The 9,461-nt window shown below is 48.3% G+C and overlaps 1 protein-coding gene and 1 long non-coding RNA gene across 2 annotated transcripts in view; one reads left to right on the top strand and one right to left on the bottom strand.

Annotated features, from left to right (window-relative positions):
- Nucleotides 1-9,461, bottom strand: part of NEURL1 (neuralized E3 ubiquitin protein ligase 1) — a 250,617-nt gene that overhangs the window by 238,191 nt on the left and 2,965 nt on the right. The gene's annotated exons all lie outside the window — the stretch shown is intronic.
- Nucleotides 4,603-9,461, top strand: part of LOC109287587 — a 10,093-nt gene continuing 5,234 nt past the window's right edge. The window contains exon 1 of the long non-coding RNA XR_002094903.1: nucleotides 4,603-5,697. This is a non-coding gene — a long non-coding RNA (uncharacterized LOC109287587). The remainder of the gene's footprint in view (nucleotides 5,698-9,461) is intronic.

The raw sequence follows: 9,461 nt of genomic DNA, 5'->3' as shown, positions 1-9,461 counted from the left end.
ACATGAGCCAGGATAACTCTCTCAAAAAGCTTGCCCAGGATCAAGGTAAGACTAACTGGCCTATAGTTTCCCGGGTCCTCCTTCCTCCCTTTTTTGAAGATGGGAACCACGTTGGCCCTCTTCCAGCCCTCCGGCACCTCTCCAGAGCACCCCGAGTGCTCGTACAGCCGTGCCAGGGGACTTGCAATGACCTCGGCCAGTTCCTTTAGAACTCCAGGGTGGAGATCATCCGGACCAGCTGACTTGAATACGTCCAGCCCCTCCAGAAGCTCCCTAACTAAGTCCTCGCTAACCCTTGGCCCAGGTGTGCCTCCCCCGGGGCCCGAGGAGGGCCCAGCAGGGAGGTGGCCGTTCTGGTCCCTACTTAGGAAGACGGAGGCAAAGAAATCGTTAAACATGTTAGCTTTGTCGTCTGGTGTGACGACCAAGTTTCCCAACACGTCCTGCAAGGGCCCCACATTACCCGGGACCTTCTTTTTGCCCCCTATGTATTTAAAAAAGGACTTCTTATTGTCCTTAATCTGGGAAGCTAGTCCTAGTTCCATCTCTGCCTTGGCCTTCCTAACTACCCCCCTACATCCCCGAGCAACTGCAGAATAGTCATCCCTGGTGATGAGCCAAATGGTTGGCTCCTACTGAAAAACCTAATTGGCTAATTTGGTGCATAAATACCCAGCCAGTGCCTCTGCAAATCTGGCCCTGTGTGTGCTAATAAATACTTTGGAAAATTCAGGTGTTTCCATACAAAGCATTCACTTGGCCAACAGCAAATACAGTAGCCTGCAGTCAGATGAAGCCAGCAGTGGTGTTACAAAAACTCAGTGATAACAGACATATGCACTGATGACAACAATCATTTGTACCTCCAGAGCAGAACTGCATATGCCTTAGGCAGAAGGCAGGGCATGGGCGCATGTTTGAGATGGACTTCCACACTAGAGAAGAATGGGAGCTACTCATTTCTTTTTTCAGATACTTTAAAAACCTGTCTTCAGACTAACATGGCAAATTACCTCTCTCTGCATGTACATCAGTGAATTTTGCCTCCCAGCCCCTTTGGGACATAGAGAAACCATTACCCCCATTTTACAGACAGCAAAATGGTGGCACAGAGAGGTGAAGCGATCTACTAATATTCACACAGCCAGTCTTCAGCAAAGCCAGAAATCAAGGCGAGGTCCATGCTGTACCTTAAACCACTATATCAAGATGTCAGATCTGACCCACACAGCCACGTCATCTGGCCCACAAGGCTGTGAGAAGGGCTAGAAATTCAAGAGCAGGGCACATGCAGGGGCCACCTCAGGAAATGGATCCAGGTGCAGCCTGAGGAGCACCCCCAGCCACCCCACCCCAGTCTGCACCCAGCCCAGATCAGCAAGCCAGGTTACACGCCTGCCCTAAACCATCCTCTCCCAACAGCACTTCCCCCACCAGACATTGCACAGGCCTGCAGCCCACTTTGACAACACGGAGCAGTATGCAAATCTCAAGTTATACCCAGGGTCTGCTCAAGGCAAAACTATTTTTTCAAATGTGCCAAAAAAGGTGGGAAAGTACCAGTTCGGGTCCATTTAAAACAAAAAATCTATTTTGATGGTTTTCAGTTTAGCCACAGAACTCAAAATCAGCTAATCGCACAGCTCTAGTCAGCAACATCCAATGGGAAAAATAAATGTGTGACCGAGGACTATCCATTGCTGTTGCTGAGGTTGTTCAGGACGTTTTCACGGTAGAGAACCCGCCGGACTGGTAGTATCCTGTCACCCTCCGACAGCCAAAGCAAATCAAGAGTGCAGCCGGGCGAAAGGTTATTAACCTGCTACTGGAAAAGAGGTAGCTACTACTCAAAGTAGTAGTGGCCGATGCATACAGGACTGCGAGGGGCTGCTATGAGACCTGGGTTTCTGCAGCATTATGGTGACAGGCTACAGGTTTCTGATTCACGAGCAGCTGAGGATGAATAAGTTGTTCACGGGAGGGCAGACTGCTGCTAGCTGTGCAAACTCCCAGGCTGGTTCATTTGCTGCTGGGCTTCTCAAAGCACCTGGAAAAGAAATGGAGCTCCCATTCTTCTCCATTTTGGAAGAACCCATGTCTTTCTCTCCCACACACACCATACCATAGCCCTTGATAAAGAATACAAAATCACCTCTGCAAGAAGATCACTGAGGAATGAGCTTTGTGCGTCTGCTAAACCTGTGACGTGGGCAGGCTCCACTGAAAACTTCTATTTCAGCGTGCAATGGCAACCAAGGGGATAGTCGCTACAAGGCACACCAGCAGCCTTATTGCTTAAAAGTTATTCATAATTTTCCAAATCCTATTTGTTTTCTGTACTAATCATTCATTTGATTGAGAAACCTTACGGTATCTTCCCACTGAAAGCAACCTGGCACCATTAACGCCTGCTGCGGTGACTCTCAACTGGGGTGACACAGCACTGCGGGGTGTCAACAGATCCTTTTAAGGGTGATGCACAACATTAGCAGTGTTAGGTGTGCAAACACCTGCATGTGATTCACAAGATAAAAGTCTGAGCTTTCAAACAGTGCCCAAAACTCTCTGCCCTTCCTGAGTTCTTTGCAGTAGCAGAATTGCTCTATTCTTTGTCTATAGCCAAAAAAGAGTGAAAGCTAAACATTTTTTGAAAGGTGCCTTGTGTCTAGTGAGGGGTGCCGTGAGTCTAACAAGGTTAAGAACCACTGAGCTACTTTTTACATGCAACACCGCTGAAGTCTGGCTTTGTCATGCTGTCCTAAAAAGAGAGAACTGTTCCCTGCACTTCAGCAACGAGTTAAAGCTTAAGTGCAGGAAATAGGGGTGCATGTACTTAGACAGCATCCTTCTCCCTGCTACATTGGGCACGCTGTCCTATTTTAATTCAGTAACTGAAAGGCAAACTAACTGATGGCATATATCTGTGGCCTAATATGCATAGCTTTGTTGGCTAGAGACACCTAGGAACAGCCAAAAGATGAGGCTTCTTAATAACGGCTCTGCCTCAAGGCTGTGGAAGTTAATTCAGTGTAGCAGGACTGTATCGAGAGAACAAGGCAGGCTGATTGCTGCTCCTACCCCGGCTGCACAGCTGTATTTGATCTCTAAAGGTTTTGGGGACATCCAAGGCTGTGTCCACCCTGCTGAGACTGCCATGACTGTCTCTCAGACTCACCTGAGTTCACTTCAGGCTAGCAGGCTGGGAACTGCTAGCAGAGGAACTATAGCGACATGGTTTAAAGGCAACTCAGGTGTGTCTGCCCGAGCTGCAATCGCAGCAGAGCCAGCAGCACAGGTTTGTCCTAACTTTCAGTACACGTTGACAAGATCCCAGTGGATGTTACAGGAGGCTGCAGTTCACAGAACCGAGCTGAGCACCTCGATGATGCTGGGGAGAGCTGATCCTAGAGCGACCGTGCCTGCAAAGAAAGGCGGTATGAAGGGACACGTGTTGCTCTGGGCCTCTCTCTGCAGGCTAGTTCAGAAATAAAAGGACATGGGCTCCAGCATAGCCTGTCCTTACATTTTAGGGTATCTGAGTGACCAAGAAGTGAAACAGGTGCCATACATCTGCTCTGGGCAACAAGTTGGCAGTGCTGCAGCGACTGTTTCAGCTGATTATGGGAACAGCCGCAGGTAAGAGCGGCAGCTGCCAGATTTGAAATCTGCCAGGCCGCTACGTATCAGATCTTCCCCAGATGCAGAGATAGCATAAGCTTTCAAAGGCAGGAAGCAAAAGGTGGCAACAATCCTACGAGCAGCTATGTGCAGTACTGCCTGACTGTACAGTATGGATAGGCAGTGACAGGAACAGAGCCCACATCCTCCAGCTCCAAGGTGATATTCCCTTAGCTGTCAGGACTGTGGGGCCCCTGATACATGGTTCAGGGCAGGTTCCCTCGCTCTGCCCATCACCGGGACATCTGCACACCTCAGTTTCTGTTCCCCTGGGCTTGGAGAGGTTTGGAGGGGCAATCTTGGAGCTCACCTGACCATGCAAGCTCTGCAACAAAGGCTGAGCCTGCCCCGGGCAGCCTGCAGGATTCATGGAGCACTGTGTCCAACTGTAGTCCCTGAGTGAATAAATCTGGACTCAGAACAAGGACCTGGACTTAGGTACTAAGGAACGGGCCATTCTCTCCCCTCCACTTTTATGGAGAAGAGAGATCCTGTTCTGATGGATCCATAGTGAGGGGCAGAAAAAGGCAACAGAAGTGCAACCTTGAGCTATTCTCCCCCCTCCCAGTTCCCCATGTTTCTGAGGAAGGATCATTAAAAAGTGCCAGGAACCTGGTGATCTGTGCAAGGGGGTCACTAAGGAGAGGATCATTTCCTGTACAAGGTGAGATGACTGCACATTGTGCCACACACACAACAGAGCTCAGCTGGGTGAGCTCAGGAAGTACCACTGTGTAGAAACCAGATTACCTGCAGTATCGCTGACCCCGACCAGGTGATAAGAGGCAGATAACTCCTGTACATACAGCTTTTTACTGCATCCTTTCCCATGCATCTGGGAATGGGGCAGAGCCAGCAGTAGGAGGCACAGATTGGAGCAAGGGTCTCTCCATGCAGCATTTGCACGTACATACTTGAACATGCATCCCCCCACCCTAGAGCGTCCATGTAAAATTAGCTCCTGTAGGCTCTGCCTTTGAAGCAATTCCTGCTAGTTCCTACACATCGCTTCTGACCTGACCAAGGTGCCCCCACTAGGACAGGGGCAAAGCCATCTTGCACATACCTTTACCAATGCGACTGAGGCCACCCTTTCTTACCTATATGCAAGAGGTCCAGTGCTGGGAGTCCGCAACTCCACCCCCTTCATCTCTCTCTCAAGCCCTTCCTACTGGAAAGTACAATCCCTTGAAAACTGCCTTGGACCTGCCTGTAATACTGTGCAGAGCGAGAGGGTTTCTGGACCCGACGACCCCACTGACACACTACAGGTCTTGCTATAGATACCAGCTAAAAAAGGCCCCAAGCAATAGTGGCCAGTGTTTTGGAAGCTGAGGGGTCAGAGCTGTAGTCCAGACACCTACAAATAGTGCAATACGCTCACGAGCTTCACCAAGAACATGAATTCCTCCTGGAGTTTCCTGCCCTGGTCCCATGTGGGTGTAGGGGTAGGACAACCGGACCCTTTGCTGTTTGCAATCAAAGGGACTTTTGGATATAGCCTTCACAGCCTCCTGTTGGCAGGCCAGCACGTGACTTTGAAAAGCCATTGTCAAGTTCAACTGTACCTGCTTCCCTAACAGGCTCCCAGACTTGCAAAAAGGGAACAAAAAGGCAAGGTCAATAAAGCAGTGTAATTAGAAATCTGGATCAGGAAAGGTAGTTTCAGGGCCGTAAATCAAAATTCAGTCGCTTGGGAGAAACCTAGTGCCTGGAGGAAAGTCATATCAACCTAATGAAGTGTAAAGAATACCCACTACCCCAGAAGGATGATGGGAGGGAGAAAATCCAGGTGTAGAGACAGAAATCAAGCACAAGGAAGCAGAAGGGACCCAGTGGAGCAACCTCAACAGAAAGGCTGCGTGACAGTCACCTCGTCCTTGTCATGGGTCCACCTTAGATCTACTGGATGTGGTGGGAAGACAACGCAACGTCACTCAGGAGAGAGACCCACCCTGAGGCCACGTGATACCTACTGATTTTCAGTCCTCCCCTATGCCATCCCAGGTATGGCAAGAGGTAGGTGAGAAGGTCCCTCTTCCCCACAATCACATCCTTCTGGCCAAGGCCATAAGGGATGTACCAGCCTGGCCTTCTTCTGAGTTCCTAGATGGCATTGCTCATATCACGCCTTCACAGCAAGCAATGCATATCTGATACCTTCCCACTCCCTCTCCCCTCCAACCCTAATCCTAATTTTCACCAGCCACCAATGTCCTTTTTTTCCCATTCAGTTTTATCCAGCGAACAAAGGAAGTGGAGCTGACAGCAGGGTTCTCATTTCTGTCAATAGCACACAATTATTGCAACGCCCACATGAGCCAGATTGCTATCTTTATCCTTTTCTTTCAGAGACCCATAAAAATACCTACATGGAAGAGTTTATGACACACATACACGGCAATGGGATATATATATTGAGATGGTTTAGGTCAGCATCTGCAGTTACAAAGGTTAAGATAAAATAATCACCAGCTGGGGGACCTTCATGCATTTCTCCATTTTGATTTCCCCAGATATAAAATGGGGCGGGGAGAATGACACCTGCCTTAAAGAGAGGCTGTGAGGGTCAATTAATGCTTCACACAGTGCTTTGAAGATAAAATGCAATATAATCTTGTGAATCTTAAATAGCTCTATTGAATCCCACTGGGGTTACCCACACCCAGAAAGGACTGCTGGTCTAAAGAACCAGTCTCTAAGCTGTTTGGGGCAGGGACTGCCTTATGTTACAAGTGTGCAGACCCTAGTGCAGGGGTCCCTCATCCTGACTGGGGCTTCTGGCTGCTTCTACAATCCAAAGTCAAGTCGAGTCAGTGCCAAGGCTGCTGCGACCACTGGGGTAACAACCCTCCTCCACCCTGCCCTGCCTGGCTAGCTTTGTGCACACTGTCACTTGAAGCCCCATCCAGGCTTTAAAGCTCTTCTTGGGTTACCTCTTTTTTATCTTTCTCTCCAATGAGCCCTGCATTATGGCATTGGCAAGGGAGTCTGGGCTTCTTGTGACCTGTCCAAACCATCGCAGCTTCCTTCGTCGCACCACCTCCAACAGATTCCAATGTCTTGACTGATTTTCTGCATGATAGACCCATTGGTCTGGTGCTCATTGTACAAGATGCAGTAGTCTCCTAAAGCAGGTATCCAGGTTGTAAAGACTTTTTTTTTTTTGCAAAAATCTAGTTGGTTTAATAAAAGATATCACGTCTACCATGAGTCCTGATTGCTTCTCCTAAAGCAGCACATTTCAAAGCTTCAATCCCGTTCGCCAAAACTTCTTATTAAGCATACCTGCTTCACAGCCATAAAGCATTGTAGAGATGACCACCGCATGCAGCCAGTGTCACTTTGCCTTCAGTGCAATATTGCTGCTTGTCCAGATTTTCTTTAGCTTTGCTAGTTGGCTGGTGGCAGCGGCTATTCTGGCCTTGACTTCCATTTCAGATGTTAAGTCTTCTGTGCTGGTGACTCCCAGGTACTTCAAATGTGTTCCTCTTTCTACTTTTTCACTGCCAATCTTCACATCAACGCTGCTGGCAGCAATCTTGGAGGTTGTCATCACTTAGCTTTTCTCAGTGCTTATTTCCAGTCCATAGCTCTTTGCAGTTTTGTCTAGCACTAGGTTGCAATTCAAAGGGTAAGTAACAATAATAACAACCCCTTGTGATTAGCTACCATGGCAAAAAGGATCCTGGGCTGGCTGGACAGTTGGGTCCACCCATTAAGATAATTCATGCACTCTTACTGGAGATTCATATACCTACAGCATGAACTTATTAGAGCAACAACTGGTAGCCCTCTTTCATGAGGGTCCCCTCACCTCCTCAGAAGAGGTGTTCAAAACAAGGAATGGGAGGCCAAGGGAATGGACGGAGGGAAGAGACACAGAAACAGTTTGGGTTTTAAAGAGTTTTGTAGATGCCAAAGCTCTCAGCTAGGAGGAACTAAGCATTATTATTCCCATTTTATAGATGAGGACACTGAGGCATAGAGTGGTAAAAAGTAACTGGTCATGGTCATACCTGGAGACAAGGGCAGAGCTGGCAATAGTACCTAGGCCTCTTGACCCTTGGTCCTATGGGGCACTCACAAAAATGGCCTGAATGACAGTGAACCAGCCATCCTTGGGACTAATTAGTAGGGCTGTGTGAAACAGCACCGTTTCGTTCCGATGTCCATTCTGGCGTTTCCAAGGGACCGTGTTTTGTTTCATCGTTTCAAAGCGCTGTTCCGTTTCATTCCATCAAAACCATTGTGCTGTTTCGACGTTTCGCCCGTAGGTTGTAATGGGGAAGCATGAAAATGCCTAAAACTGGCATTTCTTGCCTGATTCGGATGAAAATGGCAGGGATGCTAGCGGGCATGAATCCTGCCATATTTCAAGGAGACGGGTGTCAAGGTTTCTGGGAAACTGCACCCCAAACTGATCAAAGCAAAACTCATGACGCTTGCCAGCAGCGGCAGCCTCCTCTCATCCAGCGTGCGGATCCAGGGGCCCACACCCCCAGGAGGGCTGCGGGGCTGTGCTGGACTCCTCCCGGGGGTGCGGCCCCCAGATCTACACGCTAGAGGACAGGAGGCTGCTGCCACCAGCTGGGACCAGCATTGAAGCCAAGTAAGCCCGACTTCGAAACTCAAAATGTTTCTGAACTTTTGAAACATTTTGAGTGCCCTCGTTTTGTTTCGAAGCTGTTTTGAAGCCTTTTGCTTCATTTTGATTTCAAGCTCAAAACACATCGAAACAGCTTCAGAACGAAACAGCAGGTGAAATTTCGCACCGCCCTACTAATTAGTACTTGTAACAAACACGGCACGTGTACTGAAAATAAGAGGAGGGAAAGTTATATTGGTCTAGCGTGGCCAAACGACAGGTAAGGATGGAGCGTGAAAACTATCTGAAGGTTTTAAATAGCAAGTTGGGAGAATCACCAAAGGTTAAAACTAGGAGTAAGACCTAGCCATTAAAATCAGGGCTTAAATAAGAGGATGTGGGAAAACATCCAGAAGTTAAATGAATTGGCTTGCAGAATAAATGCCTGGGAGTATTAGTGGAAGTCCCTTCAGCTGCCGCATTCAAGCTAGCAGCTGGCCTGCTCGAATCCCAGCAAATGTACAGAAAGCAGAGGAATGACCTGCACAGCCTCGTAGGTCTTTCTCATCTGGAGAATCCATGGGATTGAGCTTCTCCACTCAGTTCGATTCCAAATGGCCAGGCACAACTTGCTTAGCAGTTAGCACGAACTGTATGAGAGCAAGAAAGACTCAGCTGGTAACAGGGTCCTGTAGTTCATCTGGCTGTCACATTCGCTGGACAGCAAACTGAGCACAATCCTTTGCTCGCACAATGGAAATGCAGTGGTGGCGTAGTCCTGCCTTGGTTACACGTGAGGAGTGTGCTTGAATGCCAGGGAGCTCATTTCTGCTTTCCCACCACTGCCTGTACATAGGGCAATGGTCCGCGTCACAGCCACCCCTGCAAATCCAGGGAGGCCCTTCAAACCCCGGTCTGGTCCTGGGTGGCCTCCACCTCCAATGCTTTCCACTGCCATTGATTGTCAACTGTCTGAAACCTCTGGGCATTAATCTGATTTCTTCTTCTTCTTCCCTCACTCTTCCCACCTAAACAAGGTCACTGTTGCAGATCCTGGCTGTCCACCAGGTTCTGGGATCCTGATTTTAAAAAATCCCCAATTTTCGGTTAAAAAAAAAAGCAACCCTAATACACATTTTTTTGTGATTTAAATGAAACACTAGTAATATAGATATATTTATATATCTATATATAA

Source organism: Gavialis gangeticus, unplaced genomic scaffold (genome assembly GCF_001723915.1).
Source record: "Gavialis gangeticus isolate Ggan-Ray unplaced genomic scaffold, GavGan_comp1, whole genome shotgun sequence".
Classification (NCBI taxonomy): domain Eukaryota; kingdom Metazoa; phylum Chordata; order Crocodylia; family Gavialidae; genus Gavialis; species Gavialis gangeticus.
Note: the sequence above shows the minus strand (reverse complement) of the source record. Positions and strands in the feature narration are given on the sequence as shown.